The sequence below is a fragment of the Leucopleurus acutus genome, assembly GCF_964270905.1.
Source record: "Leucopleurus acutus genome assembly, chromosome: 6".
NCBI classification, from domain to species: Eukaryota; Metazoa; Chordata; class Mammalia; order Artiodactyla; family Delphinidae; genus Leucopleurus; species Leucopleurus acutus.
Window position 1 is genome coordinate 87183243 of NC_139149.1, and position 13039 is coordinate 87196281.

Genomic DNA, 13039 nt, shown 5'->3' on the forward strand with positions numbered 1-13039 from the left:
AGAATAGCTGCTGTGCCGTGACAACGAAAGAGTTCTAGATGCTGGAAAGAGACTTCTAGACACTCCACCTCCCATCTGCATTTCAAGCATCCTCCCACAGGTGGCCTCCACAGAGTTCTTACGGTAAAAGGTTTGAAGCCAGATTCTGTCCTTTACCATCAAGTGTGTAGCAAACGATGAGAACATTAGTACATCCCCACGTCCTCCCGGGCCCAGCTCAGCACAGCGCTACCATCCCAGAAACGTCATTTCAGCCTTAAAGGTCATCAAAGTGCAATTAAATCTTTACCGTGCACTCTCTTAAACAGGTAGAGGTGAGAATACATTCTTAGTGAATATCATCTTAATGTTTACCATCCATCTTTTCCCTCTTTCCCTTTCAATATTTCTATGTCAAGATTTCTTTTGCCATTGCAAATTCCTCAGAACTCTTCTGGGTCTCAGCCCACACACATTCTCTAGTCTCCTCTCTTCTTTCGTCTCAGATTCAGTTCTTTATTTGGTGCAGGGACTTGGCTTCTCAGTCCTCAGTCCCCAGGTTCTGTGACACAGAAGACCCTGGACTGCCCAAGGAAGGAGCAGCCCCTTTCCCCACAGGTTGAGAGGAGAGGAGGAAAGGGAGACTCACACAAATTTTCAGCTTCCTTTCTTTTTTCTTTCTTTTTTTTTTTTTTTGCGGTACGTGGGCCTCTCACTGTTGTGGCCTCTCCCGTTGCGGAGCACAGGCTCCTGACGCGCAGGCTCAGCGGCCATGGTTCACGGGCCCAGCAGCTCGGCGGCATGTGGGATCTTCCCGGACCGGGGCACGAACCCGTGTCCCCTGCATCGGCAGGCGGACTGTCAACCACTGTGCCACCAGGGAAGCCCCGTTTTATGTGTATTTTTTCTGATTATATTGGTGATACATGATGAAGATAAAAAATCAGGAACTACAGAAAAATATCTTTTAAATCACAATATCTAGAATCAGTCATTCTTAACTATGACATACATCCTTACATGTTGTCAGTGTGTGTACACACATGCATGTATTTTGCATTCATATTAACTTGCTTAAATGATCACTTTAATATAAACAAACGAGAAAACTGCTTCAAGTTACATTGCCATTTTCTCCCTACTTCTCCTAACTGTGCTTAAGAGAAACATTTTTTTCTAAACTGGATGCAAAGTAAGTGTGGAAGGCATATTTTCAGAGAACTAGTAATTTGGGAGCTTCTAACAGCCAAATTTCTTGAATGGTAAGAACCAAAAAAAGCACAGAAGGCAGCAAAGGGTAGAGAAAATGGTTGAATAATCAGCTGTGTTGTTGAAGCAGGCGGGGGAGGGAAAGCGTCAGCCTATGGCGTCTCAGCCTCGTTCAAAGGGAAGTGGGCTCTGCTCAATGGGCAGGATGCCAGGACGCGATAATAAAGGAGCTCTGTAGGACTGCAACATGGTACTCTAGAAATACATTTTCCAATTAGTCATAAGTGTTTATTCATCAAGGCATACCACAATGCTTTTGGTAACTGAGTTGTACAAGCAGCTGTAATTGGCAATTGAGAAACATCAATGCAAATGTTTGCACGTCTAAGCCTGAAATCGTTCATGCCCCACATTTCCACTGAATGGTCCCTCTGTCCTGGAGTAGTGTGGATAGTGTGCCTGTGACGACAGGTTTAGATCCTTTATAATCATCAAGCATTAAATTAGGTCCATCTTGCAGATTTAGTCCTTTTTCCTGATTGATTTGAGGAAGAGAATTTGAAGCAGACTGAAAAATATTCTTTCAGCAAAGTTTTGGGATATTTTGGTTGAGCATAAAGGGAGGCTTGAGGGGATGGTCAACTTAGAAAGATTTTTCCAGATCTCCAGAGGAAAAGAAGTACCAGAAGCCTTCACTCCCCACAAATTCCAACAAGAAGCTCAGTTGGACACACCACAGATGCCTGCCGACTCTCCTGGGTGACAGCTCCTGATAGCTCTGTTTGGGCAATGTATCACATTTGTGTTCTAGCCATTAATCCAGAACAATTTTGAAGGTAGATAAGAAGCTCCGGTGAATAGAAGAATCCCACAGGACATTTCTTGACCTTTAAAAAGAAAACCATCAGAACTGACAGGCTTTCAAATTTAAAAAAAATGTTTTTTGTGCTTCTTAGTAGCACAGAGCTGCAAATGATTACTTAAAAGGCTCTCCTCCTTTTATTCCCCAAAGTTTTCAGATACTTAGTGTGAGAGGCTTGTGACAATTAAATCAATTTTCACTGGAGTCCCCAGAGGTGGGGCTTATCCCAGCTCCCTCAAGGAGACTTCTTAGACTAATAAGGAGCTGGTAACTTACCTGGGAGGATGCTGCGAAGTAGAAAAGTGGAATTTCAGGTCAAAGAAAAACTTTGTCACAGAATACCACTTCTTGCAGACTGAAAAATCAAGCTTATAATAGAAAGAGAGTTTTATTTATAACGGGAAGAAGAGTGTAGCCAAAATTAGGCTTTGAAAATAGCTTTCTGATAACTCTTTGAATCTTGAAAAAAGAGAGGTCATTAAAAAGAAATTTACTTCACTCTCCCTCCAAATTTAAAATGTACTTTTCATTTCCAGAGGTAAAATGCAGCCCACTGACTTTGGTGCATACGGAGAGTTATAGATACAATAGCCTCAGCATTCAGTTTACAGTTCCAGAAGCAAAAGCTAAGAAAATCGCCACCTGATTGCCCTTTGCCTGTGTTTAGTCCAGGTAATAAAAATATGAAGCTGTTTCGAGACCACAGACAGCTGTCCTCGTCTTTATACGGCTCAGGCATGGCCCAACCAAGGACCCCAGCGCACACCTGCATCATCAACAGGTTGCCTAATCTGACAGAGAATCCCTCCCATCCCTTCTCACAAGCATTATTGGGCACCTTTTATGTGCTTCCTATACACAGCCAGGAAGATTGCTGTGGAAGTAAATAATCAAAGAGTTAGCAGATGTGATGTACATTCTCTCTGGACCACCTGGCCATGCAGCTGATCAGGAAGCACTGGCCAGGTCACCGGGCGACATTCCCATGAAGCACCTGTGCTGGACAGGTCACAGTGCAAACTGATGGCTGGCTGAGAGCATGCAGGCATCGGAGGCAGTCTAAGCATCTAAGGTGGTAGAGAACCATGGGGCAAAGTTGGGCTGTATCAAGAAAAGGTTTTAGAAAGCTGAGGACCTAGCAGTCAGGGACGATTCTCAGAGGCTGTTACTCTGGGGACCCCTGAAGATGTCGTAATGCCTTCTTGCTGTTTCCAGCATCCAGCTTTGTTTCCTCCCTCCACCCTGCCTAGTCTCCCACAATCGCCCTTAAAGTTTCCCATTTGAACGCAGCTGGACTTCTCCTGCCACCAGGAAAGTATGGAGGTTTTCTTCCTGTTGCGTGCAGGCTTGTCCTCTCTCTCTTCCTCCCTCAGCTGTATATACGCACAGTTCTCGAATCTGCTCTACAATACTTGGGATCCTGTCTGACCAGGGATCCTGTCTGACCAGGGATCCTACCTGACCTGCACCCCACATCTTCCCTGGCCACCACCCCACCTGCACGAGTGCAGGCACTGACAGCTGAGGTTCCGTAAGCTTCTTCTCCCACCTCCAGATCTTTTCCCTTTCATCCTATTCCAATTATAATCCTCTCCACATCTCAAGCAGCAAATTCCTAGAGTCAATTGTGGCACATGGGGGTGAAGGTAAGTGTCAAGCAAGGAGCTGTGTGATCCCGGGCTGGGTCGGGGAAAGGTAGTAATGTCATCACTCCAGACCTTCCTGTTCTCCATCTCCCAGGATCAGGCCTCTAGAACCTATGTCTAGAACAATGTTGGACTTTTCACCTAGAGAGGGCGCATGAAGGTGGGGAAAGAGGAGGGCAGGACCTACAGTTTGCTTGGCCCCAGGAGGTCTGCCCAGGCTCCTGCCATCTCCATCTTTGTACTGATCACTGTTTGTGCTGACCTTTGTCTCTCCCATCACAAGGGATCTTCTTTCGCATAGGAGCCCTACCTTGTATTTCTGTATTCCCAGCATCCAGCTACAGTACTTGGCTCACCATACTTGTTGAGTTAATTGTTAAAAACAGGTTTTCCTTCAAGACTTTGAATGATTAGTTTGGTAGAAGACAGGTGGCCATATTCCTCACAGGGGTTGGGAGGTCAAACCTAACTGAAAAAGTTGAACAAAGAAAGGGGAGGAATCTGGGACCATCAAACACAGCCTGCTTCATTGTTTTGTCCACTTACCTTTGACTCATCAAAGCAAAGATGGGTAGGGAATTATTAGGCTTTTGAATAGCTCTACATTGGCATGGCAGAGAAGGAATACTGCAGATAACGTGTGTGTGCTTAAGCCTTTCATCTATCTGGAGGTCTATGGCGGGCGGCATGGCAATGCAGCAGGAAAAGTGCAAGGACCAGGCCATGGGCCACAGGTCAGAAATTCTGGGGCTTGTTTCTGGCCCTGCCACCTACCAGCCATCTGATTTGGGACCTCATCATCCATCTTTTTTCTACCTTTTGATTTTCGCCTATACAATAGAGATTATAATACCTACTTTGCATGCTGCCCAGGACTATTGGGAGGGTCATGTGAGATAATGCAGAGAACTTTGCCAACTAAAAAGCATGAGACAAAGGTGAAGCTCCAGGACCAGTACCTACCCCCTGACTTGCTGAAGCCGGGGGAGGTCCAGGCCAGGAGACACACCATCCTCGAAAGAGCAAGTGCGCTGAGAAGAAGGCAGGTGTGCTGAATTCATTCCAGGAGTTAACTGCATGCACTCTGGGGCCCTTGACGTTTCCCAGCCCCATTTTGGGGGCAGGGAATTTGTGTTCCTGCCCATGAGGATTCCCTCTAGCTCCCCAGGGCTGTTTCTCTCTGTTTTCCCCTCTAGGTAATTACTCACTAATTTCTTTCTCTTCTCACATTGACTTCTGACCAGACCCAGGTGTTTGTCTCCAGAATGACTCCCACGGATGCAGGCTTAGACTCAAAACATTTGGTTGGAAAGCCGCTCAAGGCTTCTACCATGAGGGATTCTTATGGTTTCCAAATACATCCTCTTGTAACCATCACAATATCTTAGGTCAGAATGTTTTCATATTGTGGCTGTGTGTGTGTGTGTACCCACTCACTGGTTGTATTTAGGGAAAGAAGGCTCATGGGTCAAAAACCCATTAGTGTTTGTCTGGATGAGTAAGAAATAATGGGAATTCAGAGTGTACAAGATTATAAATATTACAGAGGCTATTCAAAATCTCATTTACTTTAGTCTGACTGCCTCTTTACTCTACATATTTAAATTCCATTTGCAGCCACCAACAAGACCCTGATACTCTTAAAGAAAATAACAAGCAAGCTACTGCTAAGGGAAATGTAAATTGCTTTGTTTGCTCCTTTACACTCCTGGGCAGTGAAAACACAAGCAATTGTTATTCCAAGGGTCTCATTGAATATACAAAATCTTTGTCTTTCTTAGGAGCTGCTCTAAAGGTTAACCACTTTCTAAAGAGTTCTTTGTGTCTAGAAACCAATTTTATGCTCCTTTGGTCCAGCCACCAAATTCTTATAAACTTGCTAAAGTTTCCCATACAAACACATTTCCACTCATTTAGAAAATGGAGAGAATAGTTTGCTTTGGGAAAATCTGTTTGTTGTTCTTCCCTGACATTTACAGAGTCCTCAGAGTGTGCGGGAGCTGCATGCAAGCTTCTAGAAGCCGACTGCCCCTGGAAGTGTTTGTGCTTGGGGCCTACGGGTCAGGATTCTGAAATGCAGACACCCTGGTCCTGGGCTGGAGCTGGTGTACACACGACAGTGATCAGGGCAATAGGAATCTGTGCTCAAGATGCGAGCACATCCATGCTCATCCCACCAATTCCCAGGCCCCAAGGCCCTTCCTTCTTGGACAATTTTTTTCTAGACGCTTGTTGCATGCATTCAGAAATGTCTCTTCCTATGTGAATTCCTATTCAACTTCTATTCACTTTTTTTACTATAAATGATTGTCTCCAAGCCAAGATAGTGTGCTCTATATTCTAATGCTGCCGTCGAAGAGAGAAAGTACAGTGTCCAATATCCTCAACCTACGTGGGGGCCAGAAGTGGGCAGCATCTTGGCAATGGAGAGGTCTTCTGCTTTCCCCCAGCCTGAGAAAATATCATGCCTAAAAGCCAAAACCTAAACTACCCCCCAGATTCAATATTTTCATATACACAGATTGCCCAGTTTTAAAAAGGATTCTTTTAAATGTGAAATCACTCAATGGACATTTAAAATGGTATTTGATTTACAGAAATTGCATTCAAGAATGAGCGAAGACAGGTACATTTGTACTGCAATATTTCAATTTATATACAAGTCTCACATGAAATGGTTACCAAGCATCTGTCAACCAGCAACGATAGCTGGCTGCTCAGAGTTCGATTTGCCGTCTTAAAATGTTGTTTTCCCAGCAATTCAAGAGGGACCCCTTCTGCCTCACAATATGGAGACTTTCTCTATTTAATCATAACTTAGGCGCTTTCCTTTGCCGTAATGATTTACCAAAGATTTTTCTCAAGATACGAAATGAGGGTATTTGGGCTTCCTGTCTGTTTCATAGTAGACTGTATTTGTTCTTAATTTCTCATGGCTCAATGATACAGACTGCAATTGTAATTATAGCCTGTATAGGCTGTAATTGTTCAACAAAAAGGAATTCAATAAGGTCAAAACAGAATTTGAAAGCCATTACAGCAAAGTAGGCTGAGCTGATGGCAGTAGTAGCTCAGTGCCTTGCTAATTGGGAGGCACAGATGTGGGTACAGAACCCACGAAGCCCCCTTGGCCTGGGTGAAAGACAAGCTGACATCATTAGCCAGGGCTCGTCAAAGAGCGGACAGGGCTGGTGCTGGAACGCCCACGTGCCACAGACAAGAAGGTGACCTGATGTCGGCTTCTGCCTCTGCCATGATCCTTGGTCCCATCTGGACTTAAAAGAAAAAAAATCATAAGTATGAAAACCCAACCAAGGCTTTGGTTCCTAGTACCCTGAATTTGCTCCCTCTCAAAGAGAGCAAAGAAAGATAGGTATGTGTCACAAATATTACATCACCAATGCAGCCACTGAAAGATAAACTTGGAACCATACAATTTGTTGGAGTCAGTGTGCATAACCATGACAATAGCCTAGCTGCATCTGTTGTGAAACATTTGGCTTCTTTTCAATTCTTAGTACCACAATTCTAAGCATCAGGTCCTCATGTGATCATTTCCACAGGCAAGGAGAAAGTGGGTGTGAGACTCCAAAAACTCTTTCCCACAACTCTTCCCCCCATCTCGATGGCTAGAATAGGGTCAAATGCCTACCTTTAGACCGACCCCTGGGAAAGGGGAAGAACTTAATGACAGGCTGAGATCAGCCATTGCTCATCTTGGGAGGCAGGAGTGGGAGAGTGGGGATCCCACTTTTCCAGAACACATTGCCAGTGCTCTCAGAATGTAATTAGGGTTCTACGTTTTATCCAATTCCCACAGGATACAAAAGAACGATCACATGCTACTGAAAACATTGCCTCCTATACAAAATTGAAGCTATATACCCTGGTAGATAAATGCTAAATTGGAGAGCTGTTGCTCTGGGTTGCTTCGTCAAATGACTCACTCCCTGCTATGTGTCCTTGTGCAGCTCTCCATGGATCCAGGCCCCAGTCTGCGCTTCCATCGAAAGAGAATAGTGTCATTTACTACCTCCTGGTCTCACGGTTGGGTTGTATGATGATTAAAAAGAATCTCAGAAGTCCCGTGAATTTCTCAGATTAAAGTATAAAGTGCTGAGTTTTCTGAGGATGACACAAATATCGAATTGCTGAGCATAGAACCAGCCTCGGCTCGCCTCTCAAAGTGGCCTGGAAGCCACACCACCCAAGGCTGGGCTTCTCCCTTGACAACTCTGATTTGCGTCCCTCGTGGCATGTGGGCTCCCATCCTCAGCTTTTCTCTGCTGCACCTGTACTATCATTTCTGCCCCATAGCCCACCTCCCCCAAAAGCTAGGAGCACAAGCGTGTGAGTAATAGGTGATGGTTCAGACTTAGAGTTGGAGGAAGAGGGGAAAAGGAGAGCTAAGAAGATCTACTCTGGTTTCCTTCCACTAATTTCCAATCCTGTTCAAGCCCACTATTTTAACACTTAAAATAGACCGTTAAATACTTTCATGGTGCCCAAGACTGGCACATTTTGGTCCCTTGATGGCAGAGTTTTTTGTGTTTAGGGCTGAAACCAGCATGCATTGGTTTCCAAAGCCACCCTGACTGATGGTGGTGTGATCCCTGGTACACTTATGTCCAGATAAGCTGTTCTGTATATCTCAGTTTTTTGTTTTTTTTTTTAAAGATAATTCTGTTAAAGATGCTCCCAGAGAAAACACATTGTTGCTTATATTTATTCTTTACCTATTCGTCAAACAAAGGGAAGTGGTTTACATTTAAAGATATAGGAAGTAAAAGTTTAAAAAAATAAGGAAAGCTTAGAAATAATTTAAAGATATATCAGATGGTGATCTAAAATTAGAAGGATTATAAAATTTCTCAGCTTAAAACAAAAGGAAAACCCGATGGGTTATATAATTCTGATTCTAATTTGTTGTTATTGTTGTTTCCTTATGTCCCACTCCTCCTTCTTTCCCACTCACCCCCCCCCCCCGCCTTTCTCTCTCTCTCTCTCTCTCTCTCTCTCTCTCTCCCCCCCCATCTCTATTTCTATCTCTCTCTTTGCTGCGCACGGGCTTTTTCTAGTTGCGGCGAGCGGGGGCTACTCCTCGTTGCAGTGCACAGGTCGTTGCGGTGGCTTCTCTTGTTGTGGAGCACGGGCTCTATAGCTCAGGCTCAGTAGTTGTGGCACACAGGCTTAGTTGCTCCGTGGCATGTGGGATCTTCCCGGACCAGGGCTCGAACTCGTGTCCCCTGCATTGGCAGGCGGATTCTTGACCACTGCGCCACCAGGGAAGTCTCTATCTCTTTTTCAAAAACACTCTTTTGCCTGGAAATTTAAACTGATAGCTGCCATTAAATTCAAAAGGAGATTTAATCATGTGTATTATCTTAAATTATTCTTGGAATTAGATATAGCACTTGTTGATTTATTAGTTGGTCAATCACACTCCTTTTTTTCTTATTATTTATCTATTTTATACATATTAGTGTATATATGTCAATCCCAATCTCCCAATTCATCCCACCACCCACACCGCTTCTTAAAGGAGGGACCTTGTGGAACAATCAGGAAGAAAATATCTTTAACTCTGGTTTGCAGGACATACGACGATGTTTTCCACATTGATGCTTCTTAAGACAATTTTTTTAAAAAGCAGATGGTGCATCACTTTATTGGGACTGAATGAAAATATTTCCATAGGAAGCTGGGCTGAGAGAAAGAACCAACTACCACATTTACACGTGATGATTCAGTTTGCATTTCTGTTCCTGAGGCTTGTTGTCCATCTGTAAAATTCCCCAGTCTGCCTTTGGACACCCTGTTCCTCAGCTGAATCTGGTATCTCTTTTTCCTTCCTTTGTAAACAGCATCTCTCAGGCTGATTTGGGCAGTCGTGGAGGTGACATGGCTTATTGGAGAGAATGTAAGCTCTAGAATCAGATGGGTGTGGGTTCAAAGCCTGCGCCACCACTTAGTAGCAGGAACTTGGGCAAGTTACTTAGCTTCTCTTTGCTTCAGTTCTGTCTCCAGTAAAACAGGGATCAGGTCACTTCCTGGACACTTTGTTACCTCCTGTCCCTCAGCCATCCCACCGAGTCCTATTGATCGGGTCCCCTCAGGAGCCTCAGAGTTGCCCTCCCCCCTGCCATTCCTCCCCACCTCTGTCTTAATTCTGCCCACCATTGTCTCTCTCTTAAGTCCACAAGCCTTCTCTCTGCTCCCCCTGCCTCTATTCTCACACTTCTCCACTCCATTCTCAAAGTGAACTTGCTAAAACACAAACTGAATTGTGTTACTACCAAATATCCTTTACCTACTTGACTGGACGTTGCCTGGGGCAAGGTTCAAACCCCTTCACATGGATCTCAAGGCCCTTCTTAATCTTGCCCTGCCTACTCTCTCTTGCCTCTCTCACTCAACCCAACTCACTCCCCAATCCAGCCACAGTGAACCAGCTCCTATTCTGGGAACCCGGAATAGGAGTCTCTGTGTCCTCACCAAGCCTTGCACAGATTTCTCTCTGCTTAGAACACCCCTTCTCCCTGGCCTCTGCTGATATCTCGCTATTCCCAGGCACTGCCTGGATGTCGCTTTCTTCTGTAGAACTCCCCTCCGTTTCCCCACCCCCAAGCCCAGCACTGCCCCAAAGCCCAAGGAGAAGGTTCCCCCTCTGTGAGCTTCCTCGGCACCGGTACTGTCATGACCCTGTTTCCTTTCCATCTCTCTCACTAGCCAGGAGCTCCAGGAGTGAAGAGACCACCTTTCCCCATCTTCATATCTTCAGGGCGACAACTCTGTGCCTCATAGAAGATGCTTAGTAAACATAAAATAAATGAAAACATAAGCTAATGAATATGTTTTAGGGTTATATAGATTAAATGAGATAAAATTGGAAAGGCCCTGGAAACATCACGTGCACTCAATAAATGGGAATCATTATTATTATTATTGCTGTGCTGCTACAACTGCATGGAATTGTCCTGCTTTTAGAAATGATTGTGTCCTTTGCCTACAGAAACCCACGTGCAGGTGTCTCAAAGGTTTTTGACATTTTTAACTCCAGAAATGTGATGAAAACTGCTATAGTACAGGTGGCCCTTTTATATTCATGGGCTCCGCATGGGCAGATTCAACCAACCAGGGCTGAAAAATATTTGGGAAAAAAATTCTAGAAAATTCCAAAAACCAAAACTTGAATTTGCCAGCATACCCGGCAAGTATTTACATAGCATTTATATTATATTTACAACTATTCCATAGCATTTGCTTTGTACTAGTTACTGTAAGTACAGAGATGATTTAAAGTATAAGGCAGGGTGTGCCTAGATTATATTATATGCAAATACTACACAGTTTATATAAGGGACTTGAGTATCTGAAGATTTGGTACACTGGGGGATGGGGGGATCCAGGAACCAATCCCCCATGGATACCGAGGGGTGCCTGGAGTAGTTTTGTTGCATCTTTGTTAAAATGTGCCCCTACTTCCACCTCCTTTATTTTCTGATTTGAGTGCCTCTTGCAACCTTTTACAAATAAGTGGGTTTATTCATTCGAACGTGCACTTTCGCCAGTTGGTTCACTTCTAAGTAACCCCTTGCGTCCCCATTCAACAGAGGCTAGTAATTACCATAGCAACCGCAGCATGTGCTGCCTCCGCGCTCTCTCAGAAACAAAGCATTTGCTTGGGAAAAATCACACACACACACGTTAATTTGTAACATGAAATTCTACTTCATGGTATTTATGGAGGCAAATCATGCCTTCAAGTAAGCCAGCTTACCTTCCTCACTGGCGGAGGGACTCACGGTGTTCTTGTTTCCCGCACCCCGACTGCACTCGTCAGGCACATACTGATTCATTTTAAAGATGAAATTTTTGGTGCAACAGGGGTAAAAAAAGAGATGGGAAGGATTCGGTTTCAGCGGGAAGGTACAAAGGTCAGCCAGAGGGTGCAGAGCCCCACAGAGCAGTTGTTCCTGTCTGAGTAATGACTATACTACCAAGGGGATTTATTAAAGCGGAGCCTACTGCTGTTACACTGAATAAGGCTCTCCATAAATTCTGTGTGAGCCTGTCAGTGGCTAAGCCCATATGTAATGCTTAAATACAGCACCTGCATCTGCCTGCTGGTGTCTGCATCCCAAGCCCTGGGTGCATGTGCATACACGCCCCAGCCCAATCAAGAACCCGGGGCCTCAGATGCTGTGCGTGCCCAGAAACGGAGACCTTCCATTCTCACGGAGGATGTGTGTGTGTGTGTGTGTGTGTGTGTGTGTGTGTGTGTGTGTGTGTGTTTCCAGCAAGACATTATGTTTTAGAATGCGACAGAATCAAACGTGACACAACCACTTGTTCTGTCTTGATGATCTGGTGGGGAGAGAAAGGGGAAGAAAAGAGTGTGGCTATAGCAATTTCAGGCCATGTGGTACCATGACCTCCTCGCTCTGTCCACTTAAAAAACAGAAGGGGGGAGGTATGTGCCAGAGAGTGTTCAAGGTTCAGATAACTCTCAATGTCATTGCTCATAATCAAAGGGCAGGGACCTGAGGGTGAACTCTTTCTGGCCGGCCTCCTTAAGTCACCTGAAGAGAGACGAAAACCTGGGGAGAGACTCTGCTTCCATGAGACCTTTTTTAGTTGTTGTTTAAACCCAGTCAGTTGGAAGCCTCTTTATGAGTTCTCTAGTTGAAACCCTGATTTTTTTTAAAAAATTGCTTTGGTCTGAGGAAAAAATAATACATTCCAGTCAAAGGCTTTGCAGGGGATCAGAACAATCTGAACCTTTCACTCTGTTCCGCAGGAATTCGGCTAGACAGACTTCTTTAATAACATGAGGACGTTCTCTCTTAGAAAACCGAGCTCAGCGAGAACTGAGAACGGGGCCGTGGGGCGAGGCGCTGCCTGGGTGGGTAGGGGTGCAGGGTGGGCAGACATCGTCTCAACAGCTTTTACCAAATACCTGATGAAATGCTCTCAATTTACTCCCTAAATGGTCTAGTTATTAACTATTTTTTCCCTGCTTGGATGGAGATGATATTGACACAGGCATAAGATAACTTACAGTCCTTTATTAACACCTTGGAGGGTCCACCGAAGACAGGCAACTCCCTGGAGCCACTGCCTTTAGCCTTCATGGCCCACTGTCTCCAAAACCAGGAAAGGGCTAGCAGGCTCCTCTGGATTTGGGTGGGCAGCACTTGAATCTGACTCCCCTCCAGCGTCCTTGCAGAAGTCGCCATTAGAGGGCGCCTTCCACCCAGCGATCGCTCTAAGCGGCAGCCTTGCTTCTAAGGCGAGAACATTTAGCTGAAAAGCAGAGAAATCAGTGACGTGAGGAATTATT